The following is a 20,986-nucleotide window of genomic DNA, read 5'->3' as shown; positions in this document are numbered from 1 at the left end:
TAAAATGTATTAAACCTTGAGTCATATAGAGATATAATAATGGTACCTACAGCATAATTTAATGATTTAAAACCACTTCATCCTTGGAATGTAAAAATGTTTTTGTTCGTTAACCCTAGTTAACAATCACTTTTTATATTCACTACCTACAATATAATGTTGAATACAAATTAAGAGGGCGTTTTAGGTATTTCATATTTCGAAGTCGATTATAATTGGATTCTATAATTTATAGTAATATTGAACAATACCTACAAATGTACAATCCATTTTAGCTTCAAAATTTTATGATTTTATTTTGCATCCATAACTTTAATGGAGATTGGAGAGGAAATCAATAACCATCTGTAATATTTTTGAAAAAATCTAAATCATCAACTCCTAACGCAGATATTTTAAGTGTTTTTTCATTTATATTTAGATTGAGAATTCTAAAAAAAAGAAAAATGTTTATTAATAACAATTATTAACCTATATATATGTACATATATACCTATATTATTATAATTGTGTACAATGTTTAAAACATATTTACGAACAAATGATATTTGTATTTAGTTTATAGTTCATTTGCATAGTTCATTGTATAGTTCATAGTTTATTGTTCATATTTTACTGTTTTTATTTCACCACACATAATATTTTGCACTCCATATAATATTATGACGGTGTCCGGAGAACAAGTGCCGCCATCCCCCCACCCCGGGGCACGGCAGAAACCTACGGGTGCCCCATTAGAAATTCTGCCAAACACAACACACACGTGTACCAACCTACCCAATATAAAACCTACCAAACCTACCCAATATAAAACCTACAGTGCCCTCCCCACACCCAATGGCCTATGTTGCCGCGGGTTACCCAATAAAAAAAAAAAAAAAAAAAAAAAATATTATGACGAATAATATAGTTATACATTTTTGAAAAAACGAATGTATATTTAGCTAACTTAGAGCTACACAATATAATGCTGACGTCATAATAATTTACGAAATTATTATTCCATTGATCTATAACGATACAACCAATTGTGCAAATATTACAATTACACAGAATTGTTAAAATGTTAATATAAAATATGAAATTTGTATTTCAATATTAAAACGAGAGGCAATAAGGCGCTATGGATAGGCATTTTAGGTACACTTTCGTCGTGCGGTCGTATAATAATAATAATAATATTGTGATACAGTGAAGGTAGCTGATGTAAATTAAGTGTACCTATAAAATAGTGAAATATAGTACACTGTAATAGGACTGAATACAATTTCCGCAGCTGACGATAACCGAGAATGTGAGACTATATTATGCACTGACGCATTGCTTTTAATTATTACAAACCGCATAGAATGTAAAACTAATAGAATTATACTATTATTATTATTATTATTTTAAAACCATCTCGTCTATACATAGGTTTCGTAGAATTCGATCATAATAATTATCATAGGCCGTTCAGCTATTATAATTTATAATAGATAACAAGTACCCATTTGTACGTCGAACCACTGACAAAACAAGTGGTCTCTTGTTCGAGTGTACCACAACAAAGTTAATAATATAATGATGTACTGTGCGCTCATTTCTGTATGGCGTATAAAATATAAATATACATTGCACCGAATTAGTGTGGACAATAATAGCAATACAAGTGCAGCCATTTCCGGAAAACTTTTTGTCAGTAGTTGTCGGTGTATAATGCGTGTATTATAATACTATATACTTTATGTAATTATATAATTGATTTTGTCGGTTTTTGTTGTAGTGCAGATAGCTCATAACGAGTTAATAAGTTAATAAGTTCAGTTATTTTTAACTTATTAACATAACTTTAACTTAATTCAATACAATATTTAATAATATATTTTAATAAATTGTCATTATTATTTCGAAGTATCTAAGAATTTCAAAAAAAAATATACCGTCGTATTTGATCTACAACGACGTTATAACTATGATACCATGATTCATACTGTTATGATGTTATAATGTTATGATTTATATTATTATTAATATTTTTTGATTCTAAGTGGGCCAATATAAAGGAAGTAAAAAGAAGTAATCACCAGAACTTTTCAAAAATATTAGCAACAACCTAGGGACGAAATTAAAAATGTAAGCGTAAAACTTGTTTCGGACTAAATTGAAATTGTTTATTTGTTCCAATTCAAAAACGAATAACTGTATACACGTAACAGTTTCACTAAATATTCATATTGACATTTTACTAGGAATTAATTGTTAGTTTACTTAATAGATATTTCCATAAGCGTGCCCAGGCACCCTCGGCACCCCTTGTGCGCACGCCTATGGATATTTCAAATTTTTTCAGTTAATTTTCAATTCATGTTCAATATAACATTACTGTTTCAGATTAAAACAACTTGAAAATTGTTTGACTTTCCATAAGTTTTATTTAAATTAAACAGAACAATGCATACTCACAATTTATTTTATCTGCGTCTAAAGTTTAAATTCTTACGAACCTCGTTAAAATCACTATGTAAATTATTTTGTTGTTAAAAATACATACAATTTTCAATTTAAACATAATATGAGTTTTGAAAATTGAATACAAGATTCTTCATACATTTATTTTTACTGGAAATTAAAAATAATATAAATCGTAAAGCCACATACATTAATATAATCAATTTAATGAAATATTTGGTAAACATTAGATATTAAACATAGGTAACTATCTTTAATAATTAAACGTTTATACTTAAAATAATTTTTTATTTTATTAATATTCATAAAATTTCAATTGTAGAAACTTTAAATACTTCACAATGGATACATTTATAATATCGTAAATACACTATTTTTAAAAAATATTTTGAGATTTTTACAATTGGAATTTAAAATTTTAGAATTGGTTTACTTTTTTAAAGTGTTAATACAATTGTTATGCCCGGTTAAGAAGCTTGGAAATTTAACATGACATCCCCAATAAATTACATAATATTTATATTGATATATTGAAAGAACATAGGCACAAGTTTTGTGAGACGATCTGTCAGCCTTTATGTTTTACTAAACTTATTTATTTATTTGTTTAAGGTATTTTATTATACGTTACTGTTATTAATTTATTGCTTTATTCGTAATACGATAGGATAAACTAATTTTTAACAGGAACTATTATTATAGTAGTATTTGATTCAATATTACTAGCTGTAATAACAGCTTAGAAGTCAATATGAAATTGTTCAGTATCTTCTTATATAAATAATTAAATAGCGCTGTACGTTAGAACGGTGTAAATAAGTTCGTGGCACAAGTAGCTTAAAATCAATTAAAATATTTTGTAAATTTCATTAAATATAAAAATGTATTAAGTTGTGCACTAAACGAAAAGTTGCATGGTCAATATAATTTTTACATAATACATTATAATTTGAAATTAACTGGATAAACCTAAGTATTGTTAAAATGGTTTATTTAGCAAAATATAGTTGATGGCCAAATGTCTTAATAATATACACCCTCCGTTCCTGTGGGAGTCCTGCTCGTACATAGTAAGTGTCATACCTGTACTTATGCGATTCAATTCATGTGCGTATCGTATTATTATGAACTACCACACTCGCTCATTTTCGACTATATATTTTATGATTCCCAATGCGTCGACACTCAACTGCGAGTGCTATATCTATTTTCAAAAAATAAAAATAAATCCTTATCTACAACCAGGTGTTTTCGATTGAGCATTATAGTTGTAAAAATGATACAATGAGTGTTTGTATTTCCGTCCAGCCTGTTTCCTGGGAATTCAAAATGTCATGTCAATGTAGAATGCAAAAAGTCACTACCCGCCGCTACATTATAATTCCTAATAGTAATGTACTGCAGTTTTATATGCCCCCGTACGACCATTATTTAGAGATTAAAATTGTTTGTATTAACATATTATAGTATGGGTGGTAGGTTTAAGGACAGTATACTGTATAACATCAAATATTATAAAATACTATAGTACACTATCGTGGGCCTGTTTATTATTCGGTGACACGTGATATTATGCTAATTTTGATGAAATGTTACTGTAACAAGCTAGTGTTTCAAACCATTCTTTCTGCATCATTTGGTGCACAGCGCAGCCTATCCTGACTTTTTTCAGTTTTCTGATTTCCGACCGTTATTAACAGATGCTTGGATGTGATTGTTGTCCAAGTTTTATCATCACATCAGGGAAGTCTTCGCCTACCCTTCAATAATTTTACTACACACCTTGTAGAATAGATAATAATAAATAGGTAATAAAATAAAAAATATGTATTCATTATTGTTTTTGTGTAGGTATAGTGTATATATATTATAGTATATAGTATTATACTATACTTATAGCTACCAACTAAATACCAACATGTTATACGATGATACACAGTGCATAAAATACAGTACAATATTATATGATATTATGATATATTATTAATTATTATAAACCAACTGAAAAGTATGACATTTAATTCAGGATCGTAACTCATAATATAAGATTAAAAATGTTCAAAATAGTATAAAATATTCCTAAGTAATGAGATTTTATTCATTGATGGTTCGAAATATTATAACTTGTGTACTCACGAGTTCGGTTATTTTGAGGGTAATGTCACGTAATATTACTTTGAATGTACATTGTTTTTATTCAAACGTAACATTAAAATCTTTGAATAACATTTTTTTTTGATTAATTCATAATACTTGCAGAGTTTTAAAAAAATGTTTACCAAGAAAGGTTGTTAAATAATATAACATGAAAAGTGGTCAAGTAGAGGACTTCCTAAACATATATATTATGGTAGTTATGTACCACGTCACTGATTGGTTCACAGTAATGATGGATTTATTAAATTTGAATTAGATGGCATACATATTATAACCATATATGAAAAACAATTGTGAGCAGAAATGGTCTAAATTTTTAGTAATTATAATTACCAAATAATTATTTTAATTATTATAATATTAAAATTGTTACATAATATTATGTTTGTATTTTATTTTCACCAATTATTTAAAAAAAAAACATTGAGAAATGTTTACTTTTGACCCAATCAAACTAGATCCAAATGTGTACTAGAACCAGAATTTGATATACAAAGCATATTTTTTTCAATATATCAATCGCTCCGCTCAGAATATAAAATTTAATTACTAATTAGGTACTTTCATTATTTTCACAGTATGAAGTATTGTGTATAAAAATAAATTATTGGATATTGTCGAAAAATTACATTAAATAACTTTAATTTACCGGACATTTTTACCGTGTTTTTAATAAATTATTGTTAAGTCGCCCGAATACGCGACTGAAAAACACAATGGTCCTGCTATATATTATGACTAAAATCTACGACGCACAATTATTTAACGGATAATTATTAATTTTAATATTATTAGAGTTCCTCTTCAACAGTTTTGGAACTAGATTCAAAAGTAACTGACGTTGGTGGCTCCGTACACAACCATAGCTTGAAAATCCGATTTCTCTGAACAAACACAATTTATTAGGAAGCGTTTAGACACCGCGACAGCGTAGGTTTTTTAATAACTCTTCAAAATTAAAAATTGTTACGAAGAGAGCAAAGTACCCGGCATCATCATTTGAATAATAGGATATATTTGTTAACACCATTTTTCATTCAATTCGACTTTTGTTGTTATTCATTCGCACAATTATTATTGTTTCCTGGTGCAGAACGACTAACGGCGAGTGGAGCCACAGACGGCCAGCAAGTGTGACGTCGACAATAACCTCAGAATTTAGTGAGCTTCACGTCATTATGGTATGGCTTGCGGACTGAAGTATACAACCAAGTCGAATAATGTTTGTGATGATTAGTCAACACTACAATATAACTTCTGTAAGTAATGTACAGGTCGGTATAGTTGAAGCGATATTAATAAACTGATTCTGTTTGTATGTCAATAAGTGAAGACCTATTTATTGTTTACATTAATGTAATGGTATCGCATGTTTGACGCGTATACACAATGCTCAGGTCGTCTTACAATTAACTATAATATTATTATTAATTATTGTGATAAATCTGCAAACCTGGTGAACGCTGCAAAAATTATACTACGTGTTAGAAAAAATTTAATGCATGCATTTTAATTTGAAGGCCGATCATCATCATATGAATATATATTATCTATTTACGGAACAATACGTCTGCCGTACTTATACGTATATTACGTAAGTATAATAGGTCAATAGAGTGAAACTTGATCCTACGTATTTTTTTTTAATTTTTGGTTAATTTACGAGAAAATCTCAAACCGGTAAAATCAGAATCGGGAGTAAGGATTACATAATATTATAATTATTACGTAAGTACTATAATTTGTTATTGTCAGCGAAATTTAATCCATCTGTCTATAAAAAGTATATAGGTACATTTTATTATACGACGTAAATTTGGATATGGAAATATTCGATTGTGAATTACTAAAATGCGCACGGGAAACACGACCTTTGTAAAATCGTACTGCGACGGTGACGTGGGTCAGGATAAATAACGGGTTCTTTCAAGCTAGCTGATACTTGAGCAGACTTCGTGGTATACTACAGAATATATTCTTATCCTGTACAGAAAATCGTATACCTAGGTATAATAGCATTCAAATATTATATATGTTATTATATGGCGTATTAGCGTCACGTGTCGCATAATTAACCCTTAACTTGGCAAGCATCGAAATATTAGAATCAAAATTTAAAAGTAGATATTTTTAAACTAATTTATGGTCACTGAATTCAAATATGTTATCAAAAAAATGTTTGGACTTGAAAGTTCAAAGTTATCAATTGTATCTTAACAGATACATTTCCAGAAACCGATATTGTAGTTCCTGTATCTTTAAGGATACATTGCCAAGATAAGATTATTATTTTCATGTATACGTATATAGCGAATAAATCAATATTTCAATTTGATTTTTTTAATTTAATTATTCTAAATTTAGATTTATAGTTTTTTTTATCTTGATTAGTACTAGAAATAATCTATTTCTTATTATATCATTTGAAATATTTTCATAGTTTCAATAAATAATTAATAACGGTTGATTGAGACCACTATAGGAACTATTTATTTTTACGGTCCAAAGTAGTTTGTTTTTGATATGTTAATAAGAGTATCGATGGAATTTCGATTCTGCCACTCCCCATCCACTATTGATGGCTAACTTATACCTATCATAATTATTATGTAGTAGTAGACCTATGGTTAGTGTAACAGCGTTTTCGAGACAAGCGATCTCATCGTTGAAATTATATAACAGCTGTATACTATGTTTATAATGTTTCAAAGTTATATTAGGTAGGTTCAAATATAAAATATTTGTTTTATAAACTTAACATTTGAGTTTTAAAAAAGAAATTATACCTTCCATCAGTCAGACAAATAAAAAAACGTAACCCTAAAACTATGAATTATACATTTACACTGTTTTGAATTTAACCATAACGATGCCACAATAATTTACAAAAACAATGTAAAGAACCTATTATCAGTAACTTTATCAGATTGTTTATGTATACAATACTTTTCAACATATATTTCCTTTTCAACGCGAAAATCATCTTTGCACGATCGTTATATTAATATACATAAATTCAGCACATGTCAGTCTACTATTATAGAACTAAAAGTTTCCGTTTAAAACAGAATATAATATTAATTAACAGACCTAAAAACTATTAGCCGTTATAGCACTGTACAATTTACAATTTAGTAAACAATTTGAGGTTTTGACCATAACGTATAGTGTTACATTAATAAAAGTACTGCATTGCGTAAGGGTAAACGTAGGTAGGTACTTAAAAAAAAAAATAAGATATATATTATGTCGTGAAATAAAATTGAAAAACCCACGGAAATCTATCGGAAAAAAAAACAATGACGCACGTCGTGTAACCGCAATTTAAACTATGTACTTGTATATATAAATAATTTATCAGTAGTTATTATTATATATGATTTATAATAATTTTATTGCGATAATGCGATTCAATATACCTTCCACCGTCGATGACGGACCAATAACAGAGGCGGTATCCACTATCCGCCACATCTCTATTTATTCACCCCCCACCGGACACTGATCCACGGAAATTAAAATTTAGTTCCCGCGTCAATTTATTATACTCATTATGTCCACCCCTACGTCACGCTTTCCCGCTTAGCCATTGGCGTTTTCGTTGTTTGTACGCACTTCGGTGCACTCGATCGTTTCAAAACCACGAGTACTTAAAGGCGCGTGACCGCTGACGTAAAGTTATATATTTAGGCTCGTGCACCATAGTGGAGAACTATGATAGAGAGATACTGAGAGAGAATTCGGGGAACGTTACTTTGTACACGGACTGGGAAAATATTTAGAAAAATTTCGTCCAGGAATATTTTGGTTATGTTTTCCGTTTCGTATTGTTGTGTTTAAATCATGCAACCACTGTTTCAACAATCGACACGGCTGTAGATTATGAATGACACTTGTCGCACATAATATTGTGACTACCTTTTCCCGAATCTTACGTGAAAATGTGAAATTGAGAACTTCGTCGATGGACATTACGTGTTCTAAGCTTATTAGTCTACATTTATTGCAAGTTCCTTTTGAGTACCTACATTGGTGATTTGACTTGATTATTCTATATTTTCACATTTATCCGTTTGAGTACACACTTATGATCTGGATGTCTGAAATCAGCATTAAACAGATCATAACTTGATTTCAAACTCACTTTTCATATGTTCAAATCAATTTTACGGCAAGTATTTTTATTTTCTATTCGTTTTATGATGCGATGCATTATGTAGTTATATATTATTATTTATTAAGTTGCATACTTGTATAGTATTACTGTCACACATATAATATTATACTGATGACAAATTCAAATATTATGAGATGCGTAAGATGGACACGTACCAGCGTCATAGACGCAATAAATTGAAAGTCAAATTAAAGTAGTATTATGAATTACATACTATCTTGTTAATGAAGTTACACAATACCAAATAAAACTCAACAATTAAAACATATGAATATGTATATATACATTTAAATGTAAATATTTTTAAATTAATTTCTGAATATATCTTTAAACTATTAAATTATAAATACGGAATACGGATTGATGTATTATTGTTATTAACAATATATTTGGTATAATTTAGTACGTCATGCATTCCTAATTATATTTATTTAACAATGTAGGTATATTGTTAACAATTTTAAATTAGTTTTTTGTTCCATTGTACTGTTTATATTTAAGTTTATTATTATTTATAAAAATACTTAAGAAATTCTATTACTGAAAAATAAATATGATTGCTTTACGTTGATAAACAAAAATCAGCTCTACTTAAACTTATATTAACTTGTAATTATCTATCTATGCAGTATAACAAATATGAAGCAGAAAGTTAATTAACTTAATTTTACCATGTTAATAAATAATAATTTATGGCTAAATTGCGTCCGATCTAATCGGAAGAAAGGTACCGAAAATCATATATTTTGAAAACAAGTAGGTAATACTAAAAAATATTATATAGGTAAACAATATAAGTAATAACCCAATTTTCCTTTTTGAAAAATGATTTTTTTTACGTCTGCTTTATCGTAACCACCAAAATTTAACTATACGTAACACTTTTTATTATTCATCAACCCCATTTCTTGCAACAAAAAAAAATCGAATTTTTAACATAGTTTGATATATTATTTTTATCAAATGTTATCATTGAATAATTTCATACATTTCCGAAAATTACTCGTTGACTGAATTTCGTTTGTGGTCGATCTCAATTAAACATGTTCAACATATTATTAATCTGAACACGGTTCAATTTGTTTGTATTTAAAACTATGGACCATAATCGAGTTATACAATATTATAATTATTATTTTCACTAATTTATAAAAATAAAAATACAGAAATAATCAATATGTATTTAAATTGAAATATTTTTTTGTGTCAATTGAATCAGTGGTTGGTATTAAGTAAAATAATTATAATCAACAGACGGGAAAAAAATACTTTTCAATTTGTTTAATTTAAGCGCTGATCATTGTGACATGATAGCGTGTACCTATTCTATTGTCTTAATATTGTAGTGGGATTTTTTTTATACGTGGTTGATACCTATATGGACCAGAAAGTTCCCCGACAGTTATAAATAGCACTTTTTATAGCTGATAAAGGTTATCTAGATCGTACTTTTATATGGTCGTTATTCTATTCTCTCAGTTACTGGGCAAGCCGATTGATGTGTTTCATAAGACTTATGGCCACAATACACTATTACACAACCGTAAAATGTCTTAAGACATAATTTGTGTTACTGTTGTGAGCCTATACATATTATTTACTTATTAATGGAATATTATTATTTTATTCGTTGACGGTTACTATAATTTCAGTACTTTTTTATTTTAATTGATAGAAGTTTGAAAGTACAAATGTAAAATAATTCAAATGACTTGGTGATTTTTAAAAAATCCCTCAGTACACTAGTATGACACAAGTTGAAATTGCAAAAAGCAGATCAGATATTTTTAAAAAATAAAATAATATATTGTCTACGTTAATGTTGAAAGCTATATTCGAATAAAAACAGTTCAATTCAGCTGAACCATACGGATGCGTCTAGGGGACTGCCGTGCTAAAAATAAAATATTTTTCTCATTAAATCACTGAGTTTCATCTCTATGTCATGAATTTATTATTTACGCATATTGTACATTTTATTGTACAATCATAAGTAAATTTTTCGGTTACTAAGTTTTTATTAGTAAAGTTTTTGACAGGTTTAGCTTTTGAGAAAAACCCGTTTAATGATGGTTTTAGATATACTTTCGTGGTTTTTTTTACTCTTTTCTGTACACAAATCATAATATTTTAAACTTTTAGTTTTAACATTTAATACTTTTACTGATTTTTTCCCCTAATACTTTCCAGACACTTATAAATGTTCGTTTATTTATACATATTTCATATAGCCTGAAATTAACTTACTCTGCTCTCAGCCAGAGTAGCTTTACTATATATTAAAAAATTAATACATTTTCTAGAATAATCTATGTTTGGTGCGAAGTTTAATTTTCTTGTTATTTCTATTCGATGCGAGACTAATAATCGCGTTCAAACCCACGAGTGATTAGTAATTAGTTGAATTTGATTGATTTCGATGTGCAGAACATATTAATATACTTGATGGAGTCATAAATTGATTTACCTACGTGTTTTACACAGATTAACTTGAATTTGATTACCTCCCCCCCCCCTTCCCTCGCCCGCGCCGATCTACCAGCAACATCATTGTTGTTTTAGTACAAATATTGCAATTTAAGCGAAACACCATTTTTGAGTAATGGCTGATAATAATATTCCACAATCGAAGCTTCATAGATCATAAAATAATATTGTTGAATTATAATTTATTAACTAACCAAATTTGTCCGTGTCCACTTCTGTTTACCTCTAGTTTACGTAGTTTAAATACGTTAAAATGCAATATGGAAATAATAATAATAATAATATATACATATACAGACTGAATTTTGTAGCATTTATATGTTTTTTTTTTCAATTTGTTTGATCGATTTATAAAATAAACCGTTAACTAATTTAATAAAGTGTGAACGTATTATATTTTTCAAAATAATGATCGTTTAAAATCTGACTATGCAGTTACAAAATAAAGTATTGCGATTTTCTCTTATTACTCTGTATACTCACATAAATATTTTTAGCTCATATAACTTTCACTACATTTTACATTCATCCAATATCCATCAATATATTTTTAATATTTATCTGCGGGTTCAAGACTACACTCTATTATGATACATTTTTTTGGGAGAAATTACTTTTATTATTCAACTAATAAATTACTGCTGAAATTATATATATATATATACATATGAATTCGTGTTTAAGTGGAAACTACAATTGTAATGATTTCATTTAAATTAAATACAAACAGGGCAAAACAACGTATTGTGAAACTTGCCGTGGACATAGGTAAATTGTATGTGTACAGTAGTATACCACAATTATATACGACTGCTGTGTATTATGATATTATGTTGTTAGTGTTATATGATATTTTGATTAAATATATAGTTTATTATTCACTAGACACGATGCATTAACAATAATTGATCTCGATTTAGTTTTACTCGAACACGGGATGTAGAGTTTAATGTAAAACGTATAATGATAAAAACACAACGGTGAACATTTAGTAAAATCACACAAAAACAATTAACGGAGCGAGAGAGATATTATTATAATACATAGCCTTGCAGGTATCGGTAAATTTATCGCAAGTCAAACTATAGTGACGAAAATAATATTTTACCGCTATCGACATACAATGATATTAGTACACAGCCACTTCGTTATCTACGGCAAAAAAGTTTCCGACACGTTTTGATCACTTTTGAATTGAAACAATTAGCCTATAATAATGTCTATACTACAACCACAACTGTAGTAACTATGCCGTCAATCAGCCTCTCATAAGTATGGATGAATGATGACGCAGATCGCAATGTTTAACCATCACTTTGGTGTATTCAATGACCGTTCATAATTTCATATACTGAATTATTTTGTAGTTTTTCAGTTTTAATTTTTTACTTTGTTTTTTGCATATTTCGTATTTTTTTTAATTGTAATTATTGTACATTTTACCAGTACTATTGGGCTATACACCCAAAAGTGTAATAATAAATTTTTAACATTGGTTATAAAAGATGTTTATACTGTACAATATTGTAATGCATGTAATTTCCTCACGGTGGGAGGCCAGAGCAATATTTCTGTGCTTAGGAAGCGAAGCGCAAGATCGACGGAGATCTGAAACCACTCGTCTATATTCGATTCAAATTAATACCGAGGGATAAATATTATAAATATGATATTTTTCACCGTAAGACAGCTTTACATACGCGTAAAATACGTTTTGCAACGGTATACACGTTGTAAAAGATAAATTATAAATGTTTTTTTTAGATGAATTTTAGTCCTTGAGGGTTCAATATTTATTCCAGAGTATTAAATCCACGACATAATAAACGAACTAAATGTAAAAAAAAAATAAATAGAATTACGTAATAAATGTTGTAATCCATAATAATATATTACGATAGCAAACAGAGTGAAAAATGTGTTCACGAAGCCTAGGTTAACGTATTTGACATAGTTCACAAACATTCCAAGTGTTTAAAAAACACTACCTATCCGTCTAAAAATACATTTAAACTATTAATTTTTGAGAACCATAATATTATGACCTTTAGTTTAATTGCTTAACTATGAACAAAAACATTCCTCGGGAAAAAATAAAACTCTAGCCACTCGAATGAATTAACATCATCATTTAGAAAACATCTCATATCAAATAGAACTGCGAAGGAAACATGAAAAATTAATCTCTTTTCCGGAAGACGTTTATAATATATTTACTGTATGATTTTACTAGAACAATGATTCGAGTTTTTAATGAAAAACTATATACTTTCGTCGTCTGTATATTCATATAAACTATTTAAAACATCGTCATAAGCCCGTTGCTCATTAATGTTCATAAATCGGGATTACGATACAACACTTAAGCTTGGGGCTACGAATAAAGTACCTACGTATATATATAATAATATAATTTTCAGAAAAAATAGTTGAAAGCAATATATATTAAAAAAAAGTATTAATATACAGTTGATAAAGTTTTCAAATTATTCATTGTTATTTCTGGAGTGTACTCAAACTCAGGGTCGAAATCCAATCTCTTATTAAGCCCTCTTAGCATGAAAAAAATCGTTTCCATCACGAGTACCTACTTAATTAATTTTGAGACTAAGTTTACATTTTTAGGGATTGTCGCAAGTAAATTATTTAATAACGTACACGTATAAAAAAATAATGTTGTTTTTGTAACATGTGTCAGACCACCTCCAACCATGGACAGATTTCTGTGTACTGATGTATCAGTGTCATTCGGGATGTTCCGTGACGTTTGATTGTTTGAAGCATTTTACAATTGTCTGGAAAGTATAAAAACCACGTATTAGACTTTCTAGTTCCAGCCCACAGTACATCATGACACTTGACACCGAGTACCTATCGTGTATTATTATTATTATTATTTAGTTTAATGAAAATCCTTCGACTTATAATATTATATAGTATTATACTTAACGTTTAGGTGTAGTGCACGCATACCGAAATAATACCTTTTATTACGATGCGATGTAGAACAGTTGCGCCCCTGGGGTTGTTATTTGTTGTCGGAAAGACAGAAGTTTCAAGGATCCTTTGGAATTTTGCTTATTATATAATATTATGAAACTCCGAAGAAGATAGAGTGAAAGAGGGTGAGATAGATAGAGAGAAAGGGAAAAAACCGGCATAGTTCAATCGAATAACTGTAAACTCCTCTTGTCGTCTTACGAGTCTTGTGCGAACAAAGTTCTAGAGTTTCGTCGGAGAGGAGTGAGTTTTCCATCAGTCTTTGATGATTTTCCTCCAAAGACATGCGAGCGGGCTCTAATATTCTTATTATGCCTTCCATGCGACCCCTGTCCTCTGCGGACATGCAATCGAACTTCGTTAGCAAACACTGAATGCCTTACCATTTTCACACATAAAGTTAAATTTCATTACGATCCCACACGAATCAAGAATAATATTATGTATACTGTGGATGACAAAAGTCACGAGACGCCACTTTCAAGAGGAAGGTGTTCATTTCACGGATAGTCAGACACAATCAAAGCAAATTTTATTATGGATTATAAAACGTAAAGCCTTGTCGCAAAGTCCCGTTCGCAAGTCATCGTCGACAATATTATACACGGGTACAAACTTTAATATTTTGCTTCTAAGCATGAGAAACAAGTTAACCGTGTAGCTTTAACATATGTACTATATTTATAATAATGTTTTGACTAAAGACAATATATAAATGTCATATTTCGCGAACACTTTTTTTTTTTTTTACAAGCATTTTGACGAAATTGAACATTTTTATCGATAGTAAGTAATAACCACGATAATATCAGAACACAATTATTATCATACATAATATAAATATCAAATGTATAACGAGAATAATTAGGAATTGAACTTCTGTTCCATACCTATAACCACTTGAAAAATATTAGTTTCACTAAAGATTTTACGCCGGAAACGACGAGTACCTACTGTACTAACGCAATAATCCACGGATCGACGGTTGATGAAGAGCAAATGTGTGTATATAATAATATGCGTATTTTCATGTTATAATTTGTGTCTGTTCGATACAACTGTAAAATTGAATTTTATGTCTCGTGTTTTGCCAACATACATTAAATTACACTAATTTTGGTGTTTTTAGGTTATTTTCACAAAAGTGACCATTGCCCAGATTGTGATTTCAAACAAGAGCATTCCCAACATTACGCATAAAGCAAGTTTCTGTGTTGGGATATATCTTAATGAGTGTATCGTGCTTCCTCCTCACAGAACTTACGTACACAATTTTCTTAAGACGTGCGTTGACGGTGAACAGAATTGGCTTGTCTGCGGAATTTTTCAAGTTTGTGCGTGGTATACACCATAATCCACCAAATATGTTCAAACCACTTTTATTCTTTATAATAATGCAGCTTCTTCGAATTAAATTGTTGGAATATTTTAGTGTATTTTCCAAAAAACCGCGTTATAAACATTAAAAGGGTATCCTGTGGGATTATTCCTGTGGGAATAAAACTTATTTTATTCAAATGAGAACCGCTTTTTGGCTACAAATGTTAGGCATATGACTATTTGACAATTTTAATGTATCCAAATCGAAATTCAAACCCACTCGAGTGATTATGTTAAAAAATGTACTAATCCATAATGTATTAATGGTGTTTTGAATTCATATTAAGTATGATATGTCGAAATGTATAATACTTAGTCTAGTACTTATTATACTGTTGAAATTTGTATGAATCGTAAAATGTTCATAGACTTATATAAATTACTACAGGTAATTTTTGAATAATCATAGGTTCCATATTTTCCAATCTTCCTATCCCTGGTACATACAATTAGACGACTAAAAAAATACTCATTCAAATTTAAATTTAGATACACCAACTTTTAAAAAATTGTCTGTTCAACAATTAACAGAAAAAAACTGTTGTTCGCCAAATTGTTGACATCGCAAGGTACCTTTTAAATGATATAACATATCTAAGTATTTGATTACACTATTATGTATACCTTACTTAATTATTCCAATAATCAGAGTTTGAATAAATCAAAAGAAAAAACGGTGTCGAACATGTTTGGCGAAACACCTTGTATATTAATATTATTATTATGTTAGCATCTCGTCGTGGATGTTTGTCATTTGCCACACGCCGGTTGTGACTCAGACACAGACGACAGTTGTATTTGCATAAAACGACGTCCAATTTTTCCTGTCACATGCACTATGTGTACACACATGCATTCACTCTATATCCCTCGTTATGCGTCCCTCCACACTGTTTCTTTATTCCAATCTCCGGCTCGAATATTATGTTCTTGTTTACTGCCAACATGCCACACCGGGCGTTTTAATTAACATCTTGACGTTGTCGCGAAATTATAATTTCGTTTTGGCCGTCCCCACCTGGTATTTAATATATATATATTTATATATATATATATATATTATATGTATATGGTTTTTGCCTTTTTATAATTATTGCGTTAAATCTTTCTCCTCGTGAGTATGATGGGGTTGGTTAAGTGACGCCGAGTGTGTGCAAAAGTAGATGGAAATACAGGGGGTATATGGGAGGGAGGACATTCGAAATCGATCCCTCGTGTTAAACACGGCTGTGGCTCGTGTTGGGTGGGCAGAAATGATGATGAGGCGACGGTGAAACTCTGTAGTACAGCATTATTGTACTACAAGGGCTATTATGAACACAATACACGATGGAAACAAACAAGAATAACCGTCTCGCCCACTCCTCGTCAGCGGAAAGCATAAACCTCCTCTCTGCCAACCCGTCCAACTGCCACGAAAGACCCGCGACACAGAGATCTACTGCAACATGTTATTATTTAAATGTATAATATATCTAGTACAGTATATGTTTGGCAGCACGAACGAAATATGTGTGAGTAAAATATTTGACAGCTTCGATGATACACTACGAATCCCACCCTGCAATTGTTAGCCCCGAAACTATGAGTGATTGCATAATATATTATTATTTACTAGTTATAAGTGGCCTGCTTATAAGGCTAGGCAAGTCAATTAGTTATTTTATATCTTTAAGTTAAGTTAAAAGTTAAAAATTACTAACTTAAAACTTACAAGTTAAATAGAATAGGAGTAACTTAACTATTAGTTAGAAACAGTTCTCGCGGCAAATTTCATCTTTGTTTAGTACCTTTTTAAAAGATCACGACCCTAACGTTGTCTGTTGTCTAGGTGTCTTGCAGTGATAATTTTTGTGAGTTTTAAATTGATATGTTTGGGTTAGATTGTAATACGTTATTTGTATCACTTAGGGCCAGTTGTACCATATACGATTAAACATCGATTACGCTTAATCAGCTGATAACAGATTTTTAACCGGGAGAATTCAGACAATTAAACTCCGGTTAACTTTAATCGGAGATGGTACAACTGGCCCTAATAAAATCCAGTAATGGTGCATTTAGCACTTCGACAATCAACAATTTAGTATTTACAATACATAGGTACCTACGTATCCATTTCTGAATATTATTATTTTTCTTTAAATACAACACAATGCATACAACAAATATTTTTATAAACCAATAGGACTTGTAATAAAAAAATCCTTGCCAAATTTTAATAAAGTATATTAAAAAATTAATATCATCCATATTAAAAAAATAAATTAATCTCTCTGACTCTCTCTCTCACACTCACTCTGCCTTTTAAATCCCACCCTCTCAAGCATAAAACCACGTGTTATAGTATAAAATGAGAAATAATTATATTGTTTTCAAAAAAATCAATAATCACGATACCTAATAATATGTATTTCAATTATCTGTGAGTCAAATTTGTGAGTCAAATTTGTGAGTCCAATCACTCGTCGAATATGATTTTAATATTTTATGTATTTACGATATTGTATATATATATATATATAAATATATCTACAGTGTAGGTATAAATAAAAAATAATTTTAAACGTTTTCCGTTTGTTCGAGTAGGCATTCATTTTTATTTTTTATTCGTCTTTTGGAATGCTCTTGAAGTACGACGAATGCGTACAAGCCTCTGATTGCATACACCACACGCTGTTCGCTGCAATTAAAATGGTTTTTTTCTCTATACTTCTATTCTAAAGAGCTTACAAACTTTAATGGTTTTAAAGGGAACTACATCGAAGTTTGTGCACATTTCAGTAGAGATAGTTCGAACGTAAAACATAAGAGGCTTTTTGTTGATTCAACTTAATAATAATTATAATATTTATATATACTGTATGCACACATACTCGCTAGAAAGTAAACATTCTATATTTATCTCGAGGGTTCATGATCATTTAGTATACCTAGTACATTATGCATTAAAAAATAATACCTGGCCGGAGAGCAGGACAATTTCCATATAAATTCGATGGTACTTCCTAACATATATATATATATATTATATATTTATATTATATAATTTACTATTGACTATTAACTGTTTATATTGTACCTATTCGAATGATTTGTAGTGCGATATTAAAATGACTATTATAATACCACTGTCGAGTATAAGCGATATATACTACATACACAGAATCTTTTGAAAAATTATATTTTATTACAAAAAACAAAATGTTGACTATATTTCATTCAGTTGCACTTTTATAACAATGTTTAATATTTTTGAAAGTTTGCAGTACAAAATCCAAACTTCACTATAGTATTATACTTTGACCCATAACACCCGTTGTATTTGTGATCGTAGATATCAGCTGTATATAGTTTATAATATATTAGGTATTTCCAAGAAAACAATTTTATCGTTTACACTAACCTTACCAAATAGAAAGAAAAAAAAACTCTTACGAAATGTGTGTAATAGGATTATACGTTCTTGTGTTTCATACACTATCTGCAAACACTCGTAAATTTCATATATAATGACTGCAGGCTTCTATATTTTATTGTCATGATATTATATTGTGTATTGCGTTTGTATTGTATGTCCGTTATTTGATATTCAAATTCAAAACATTTCCGTCAGATATCATTCCCCATATCGCGCAGTACCGTCAGTATACAATAATATTACATAAATTGGATGTGCTCTGTCGTGTTATTTTTTTTTTCGGAACGTGTCAAGCAAACCTAATAAACGGATATGTCAAACGGATTTCGAGCAAACACCTCTGAACATGTTCAAAAACTATCCCAAAATGTGGAAATATACTTACATTTTAACAACACACTAATCCGTCACTCGGGGGTTGTAGCCGGGCTAGCCCATATAAATTTCTGTGTACATCTTCATGTTATATTACACCACCTTCTCGCCTTTACCCCTTCTCGGAAATCAAATTCATTCGATATTATTCTGATAATTGGATGATAACGTGAAGTATAGATTGCGTCTATTACAAATATTAGTAATGACGACCCCGGAAACTAACGAATATAATAAATGAATAAGCAATTAGCTGTAACTTATTACTCTCACCAATACGTTTCAAATAGCATTAATATTTAAACATTGTAGAACAAAGCTAAACGTATATTGTTGGGTGCGAAGGGCTTCGAGTTATAAGAAACATCCGGTATGAACCGTATACACATTAGAAATTGGTATTTTAAATGATTAACCACAGATGTAATAAGCTACATTTGATTTTTTCTCAATTTTTTTTTTGTATTTTTAATATTTTAATATAATATAATATACGATAAACAGTGTTTTACTCTCCAGTCATCTGCCTGAATGTTGAGACATTCTTAACAAGATTTTCGGAAAATTAGTACGGTCGTTTTGAACGTGGAATATCGGTACGGTGGTTAAAAATCAGGGTTTCTTAAACTAGGAAAAAAAAAACCATAAAGTATTTACACGTTCGATAATTAGGTACTGCAAGGTGTTTTAGTGAAGTATTAATTTAATCTACAACGGAAAAAGACAATGTCGATAACGATGATTAAAGATATATTGTATGGGTTTCATTCAACCTAGTGCAACTACTGCATCGTTCAGCTTATTACCACGTCCCTAGAATTTTTTTAATGGAAAGTTTTGAAAGAATACGTCAGCATTGAAGGAATTGAAAAAAATACGTCTTGAATCTGGTAATTTAAAACCTAGGAAAAAAAAATGAAAAATATGCTTCACTTTAATACATTGATGGAGTATCAAACTATATTATGATAGTTACTCAAATAAAGAAATGACAATGAATACTTTTTTAAACACCATAGGGAAACTATTGTTGTAACTAATATGAATTTATAATAAATTATGAAATCGTGAATTAATATTTGATTTAATTTTGGACACATTTTTTGAACCACTTAAAATAACATTTTTTATAGTAGGTACCAATATTCCGCCTATTTCATTTCTTTTATTCAAAACACAATTGACCGTAGGTACCTACCAATTTTCCGTTTACCGCCTAACAAAACTATTTTAATTACCAGATTTCTTTGATGGAATTTAATTATTTTTATATGATAAATTATCAATTTAAATTACTCTATATATATATTACTATTATTTAGGAACACGAAAACAACAACATAAATTATTTTGTTTTTTTAGTTTAGATACACCAAAAATATTTCAACAGTAATATTTATCCAGTGATTATTTTCCAAAATAATATTTTTTTTCTATTTAAGTTGACTGAATTTAGTGAAAACCTTTTTTATAGTAATATAATACATACTGTAATAATATAGTATTATTATTAATCCATATGAAATTGTTCAGTGTCA

This window comes from Metopolophium dirhodum, chromosome 7 (genome assembly GCF_019925205.1).
Source record: "Metopolophium dirhodum isolate CAU chromosome 7, ASM1992520v1, whole genome shotgun sequence".
NCBI lineage: Eukaryota > Metazoa > Arthropoda > Insecta > Hemiptera > Aphididae > Metopolophium > Metopolophium dirhodum.
The sequence above is the reverse complement of the archived record's forward strand: the minus strand, read 5'-3'. Positions refer to the sequence as shown.